Here is a 6290-nt window from a genome sequence, read left to right on the forward strand (position 1 = left end):
GGGGGGGGGGGGGGCAGTGGGCAGGACAGGACAGATGAGACCCTGCACCGTGGGGCTTTCAGAGGAGAGGGGGGACACCATGACCAGGATGGGCGGATGATGAGCACAGATGAGACAAGTGCCCAGAATCACATCAGAGAGGTCACTGTTGGGGGGCTGCAGGGGACAGCAAGCCACTTGGGGAACAGCCCAGAGAGGAGTGTGGCCAGGGTGTGGGGGGAGCCAGCAGGCAGGGCGGTCAATGTGCAGGGCAGGGGGCCTCATTCAGAGCACTGTGACAAGCAGGACAAAGCATCCAGGCTGTGCCAGCACTCCCCAAATATTGCCCAAACAGAGTTATGGCTCCAATTTACCGGTGAGAAAGTAAGCCTTTGGGAGCCTTCTGCGCCCCTCCCCACATGCTCGAGAGCAGAGCCGGGGGGTGGGGTGGGGTTGAGGCTACAGCCTGGCATCAGTTCCGTCTCCCGCCTCAGCCTCCACTACTCCTCTCCTCCACGGAAGCTTCCTGTGAATTCCCTCACCCAGCTGGCTGCAGGCGGGTCCAGGGGAGCCCGGAGCAGGTGCAGGGACTGTCCTCCAAGTCCCAGGCATGAGCACCCAGCCTATGGCCCAGCTGGTCAGGCCAGGCACGAAGCTCCCCTCGGGCCACAGAGACAGGACTGCCCGGAGCCCGGCACCCAGCCAGGGGGAGGGCCCAGAAGCCACCTGCAGGGAGCGGGCAGTGCAGCAGTGATGTTGCAGGCAGGATGCACACAGGCCAGGGCTGTGCCTGTGGCTGGCTCCCCACTCCCCATTCACCAGCTGGGTGGGCACCGGCAAATTGCCAAGTCCCAGTCATGGTTTGCTCGTCTGTAAGACGGGGGGCCATAGGGGATCGTGTGTGTGTGTGTGTGTGTGTGTGTGTACATATGTGCGTGTGTATGGGGAGCCTGTCTGTGCTTGGGCAGGTGCCAACCTCCCCACAAGAGGGACATTATCACTAATATTATTAATGCCAGGCCGGCCCGTGGCTCACTCGGCAGAGTGCGGTGCTGATAACACCAAGGCCCCGGGTTCGGATCCTATATAGGGATGGCCGGTTTGCTCACTGGCTGAGTGTGGTGCTGACAACACCAAGTCAAGGGTTAAGATCCACTTACCAGTCATCTTTTTAAAATTTAAAAAAAAAAAAAAAAATATATATATATATATATATATATATATATAATTAATGCCAACCAGGAGACATAGGGTCACAAAGCCCAGAAGAGGTGATAAGGAGATGGGGAATCAGGGTCCCCAGGCCCCTCCTCTGCCCACACCAAGACCAGCTTCTCGGAAGACAAGCACTCCTAGGAACGTGGGGCCAGCACCTCCCACCACGTCCCTCAGTGTCAGGGAGCCCAGCTCCCCGTGTCCACGCGACGCTGGCCGTCTGCTGCCTCCACGGCCCACTCACTCCCTCACTTCTGAATTCACTCATTCACATGTCACCTGCTCCCTCACCTGCACATCAGGTAGCTGGAAAGACAGGCACAAAAAGACGGGGATGTCCTGGTACCCACACAGGGGACTTTGCAGAGGCCTGTAGGAGGTGAAGGAGATGGCCCAGGGGAAGCCACAGCAAGAGCAGAAGCTCAGAGGCCGGACCCACGGGCCAGGCGGTAGGGCAGGAGGAGGAACCGGAGGTGGCTTGGGGGCAGGCGTGCAGCACCTCACGTGGGTGTCTCCATCCTCTGGAAGGCATTCGTGCCGGGGAGGCCTCAGGTCAGACCAGGGTCTTAGGGATCATGTCCAACAGCAAGTGGGGGGCTGGAGGGGGGCTGGGCAGGGAGACCAGTGGGGCGGCCGCTGCTCAGGCAAAGGGGTCAGAGCAACATCACACCCCCCACCTAGGGTGGACAGTGCTGTGGGGTTAGGGCACATAGGGAGGAGCAGACCCCTCTGCTCTTCCCCCTGAGGCTCCTAGACCCTCCTCCCACCAGCAGGAAGGGCAGGGAGGAGGAAGGAGGGCGCACCTCGGCAATGCCAGCTGCTGCCTGGCCAGGCATCACGACATGGAGTGCAGAAGAAGCAACACCACAGACCTGCTCAAGGCTCTGTGAATGCTGCCCTGAGGAGCCCGTGGGGCCCACAGCTAACTGGCCTAATGATGCCACATGGGCCACAGGCCCTGCACATCTGGGTGAGGACAGGCACCTCAGCCATGTCTGAGGCATGTTGGAGGGAGGACAGAGCACATTTTACTGTAGACAGGGTCTGAGGGTAGCAGCCCCCACCGGTCTTGTCAGACCCAGTGCCTGGACCTAGACTCCCCCGTGGTCTGTGCAAACAGAAGGTCCCTCCCACCCCCATCTCAGTCTCAGGGGTTGGTGCCCAAAGGAGGGTGCAGGGAACCGTCAGTCACACAGCATCACTGGTGGGTCTCAGTCTCCTAATCTGTAAAATGGGCTACATGACCAAGCTGGCTTTACCCACCAGAAAGGAGGGAAGAGCGGGGGAGGACAACACTGTTGCAATGTCTTCCTTCTCCCCCAAACATACAAAAAGGGGAGGCAGGAGTGTCAGCCCAGTGCCCGGCACGCAGCAGGTGCTCAGTGAAGTTTCATTGAACACACACATGGCCCCGCCTCTGGGTGCCAGTCACCGTTGTAAGCACCTTTCACGCCTTAGCTCACGGAATCCCCACACTAACCCTATGGGGAGTATTATCGTTATTATCACACCGATTTGCCAGAGAAGGAAACCCAGGCCCACCCCTGCCCCCACTGAACTGGAGCCTGACTGGCAGGGAGGAAGCAAGGAGCCCAGGGAGAATCCACAATGGGGGTGCTGAGGGGGCCCCTGGATGTAAGTATAGCTGCAGGCTTTGCTGATGGGGGTAAGGGTAGAGGAGGAAGCCCAGGCTGGAGGTGGGAAGGCTGAGCAGCACTTCCAGAAGCTTCTGGGCTTGGGCCTGTCATGCAGGGCCAGCCAGGCTATCCTGGGCAGGAGTGGAGAGAATGTGGGGAGTTGGGGGCAGGCGGCCTGCTTGCCCTCCACTCAGCCAAGTGGTTCCTCCTCCCGGCCCCTCACTCAGGGCAGACTCTTGAGCCTCTGTAATCAAGGGGCCCAGAGCTGGCTGCAGGTTGTCAGTAACCAGACACTTGGCTTTCCCTCCCCTTCTGAGGCTCAGCTCTCTCACCTGGAAAACGGGGCAGTGGGGAAAGGGGGTGTCAGACACAGGCGAGCTGGGTTCGGACGTGTGAGCTGTGAGCCTGGGTCAAGTTACTTCCCCACTCAGTGTCTCAGTCTCTCAACTGTGAAATGGACACATGCACCTCCCTCTGGACTGCATGAAGATTCACAGGGGTGCTAGGCCTCACCCATGGTCTGCCACTCAGGGCACAGGACAGGGTGGGAATGGGCTATCTGAGCTCAGGGGGGTACGAGGTTCTGTGGCTCCCAGTGTCCTGCATGGTTGTAGCAGGACAGGAGCCACGGGTCCCATCTTGGCAGGGGGCTGTGCTCCAGGACACTGGTAATATGTGTTTGTGTGTGCACCTGTGCCTGTCAGCGTGTGCACACGTGTGTGTGCCTCATGGGTGCCTGCAGAGAGTGGTATGACCTCCACACCCGCCCCCCCAGGTGCACACTCTTCCTGTGTCAGGCACCTGCCCCGGGGCTGGGAGCTACCCATTTCTGCTGCGTCCTATATGATCCTGACATGTGTGGGTTAAGGCCAGGTGACAACACTAGATTTCTGGTGAGCTGTTTTTCTAAAAAGCTGTCTCTGGAGAATCCCATCCTTCAGAGCTCGTGTGTTCTTGCTCCATGGGGACAACATAATGAGAGAACCAAAATAAGCCCGGATGTCTGTCAGACAGCAAACACCTCGGAGGCCTGAGTCTCTTCCCCATGTCCCTCCTGCCTCCCTCAGGACAGAGCAGCCAGGCAGCTCCCAGAACCCCCAGGCGATAGAGTCCAACTTGGGGCCACTGGGGGCTTCACAGGCATGAGCCATCAGGGGCCCTGGGGAGCTCCCCATGCACCCTTCACCTTCTAACTTCTGTTTGCTCTACTGGATTTGCAAAAAAAAAAGAAAGAAAGAAAGAAAAGCGGACAACAAATTCATTTTACAGACCCCAAACCCTCAAACTGCAGGAATTTCAGGCCAGAGCCATGATAATTCATGAACCGGCACCTGCCACCTGTCCTGGACTCTGAGCGGTGGGAGCAGCAGCACCCCCAGGAGGCGTGCACAAGCACACGCATGTGTGAGCACAAGGACACTGATCTGCACTCACACCGACTCCCACGCTAAGATCAGAGAATCGTGTCTCTGAGAGGAAGCTGGGGCGCAGACACCCGAGGGAGTGGGCCCTGCGCTCTTCTCTCACCGGCGCCCCCATGGGGTCAGTGCTAAATCGACCACATTGTTCCATACCAATCCATTTTGGGGGGTTCATCTCCCTCCAAAACACATCGCTGAAACGTTAATGGATGTCAAAGGGGAGATAGGATTTGCTTTGCACAGTCTCACTCTCCATGGGGCTGTATCCCCCATTTCCTAATGGATATAAACAGGGAAATGGGTTTTGCTTTACAGAATATTTTTCTCCATAGGAACACAGCTCCAATTTTTAAAGCAACGTCAAAATAGAAGTTACCTGCCTCCCCCCCCTTACCAGTGTCATCCCCCCCAGTATGGGCTACCCCTGTCATTCCCAGACATTGGCAGAGTCTCCTGATGGCTCATTCCCATTCGTGCCCCTAAAAATCCTTTCTTTACCTACAGAGATATTTCAAACATGTAAGTCAGCCTTGTCTCTCAGCTGCTTCAAACTCCCCAAAGGCTTCTCAAGGTAGATCCAACTCTTTTCAAGAACTCCAAACAGCCCAGAGCAGCCCAGATCCTGTGACCTCCCCTCCTGACCTCTTAGCCCTGACGGTTGCCACCGTGGCCTTGCCCTTCCTCCAGCACACCAAGCTTGTCACAGCAACTTTGCACTTGCTGTTCCTTTTTCCAGCATGCTCTTTCCCTGCCTCTTTGCACAGCAGGACGCAGAAGGACACAAGGGCTAAGCCTGTCCCCCACGAAGGACGCCAAGGTGGCATGTCTGAGTGAGGGTCCCATGGGGCAAAATCAAAAGCAGCTTTGCCTTTTCCAGAACTAGTATTAACAATTTAGACTCACCGCAGTCGTCCATCCACCCCAGCCCTAGCCTTACAGAGGGGAGGCCAAGGCTCTGGGAGGGGAAGGAAACCACCCAGGTCCAACCACACATCAGAGGATCCACAGCGTGGGCCTCCCTGCCCAGGGCCTCCTGCCCCAGGACCATAGCACCCCTGCTCCTGGCCTCTGCTCCCAGCCCTGGCACCACTCTACAGATGAAAGCACCAGGCACAGGGAGGAAGGTGGCCTGCTTCCAGGTCCCACGGCTGGCAAGATGCACGGCAGACACTAGGCCGCTCCCTGACCTGTAGCTAGGCCCTTCCAGAGGCTTCTGTGGGGCTTTGAGACATGCGGGAGGCATTTTAGTGGGGATGGCAGAGTTCCCGGTGCAGACTCCCCACAGGAGAGGAGCCAACAGACTGAGGGTGAGGTGACCTCTCTCCTGGAGCCACAGCAGACCAGGGGAAGAGGGGTTTCTGGGGACCACAGTTTCCACTGGGGACAGGAGCCAGGGTGCCCTGAAGCCACTGTAAACACCCTCCACGTAGCAGGCAGGCACTCAGCTCATGTCCCCCTCACATGAGATCTGGTTTAGGAATCAGCTGCCCATTCTCCATGCATGTCCAAGAAGCTTCCCATGCTCGCTCTTTTGATCTTGCTTGGCTCAGTCAGCACTCTGACCTCCCAGAACGGGGGCCAAAGGCAGGAGCCCAGCACAGGGCCAGGCCCACGGTCCAGGCTCAGGAAACATATGCCGAGGGTCCCCAGTCCCCCTGGGTTTCCAGGGAGGCCATGGAGGCTGGGATGGCAAAGAGGGTCTGTGGGGGAGGTGAGAGCTGGCTGCCCCGTCATGCCCACCCTGGCAGGGTGTCTGTGCTGTGTGCATTTCCAGCTGTGGCCTGAGCCCTTCCCCAGCAGCTCCTCTGGGCTCTGTCTTCCAGTGCAGGATATTAAGCACACAGCCGTCACTGACCGATTCCTGCCGATCACAGTGGCCTTTCCTCACGGTGCGCGCTCTGCAACACCCTCTCCCAGCACCTACTGTGGGCCATTGAAGGAAGGGTGCAGAGAACTTGATAGGGTGGCAATGGCCCCCTTTCCAGACACAATTCTCAGGCCCCCAAAGGCCAGCCAGGTCCGTCCTCATCCCCATGTG

This window comes from Galeopterus variegatus, unplaced genomic scaffold (assembly GCF_000696425.1).
Source record: "Galeopterus variegatus unplaced genomic scaffold, G_variegatus-3.0.2 Scaffold613, whole genome shotgun sequence".
In the NCBI taxonomy this organism is placed as follows: Eukaryota; Metazoa; Chordata; class Mammalia; order Dermoptera; family Cynocephalidae; genus Galeopterus; species Galeopterus variegatus.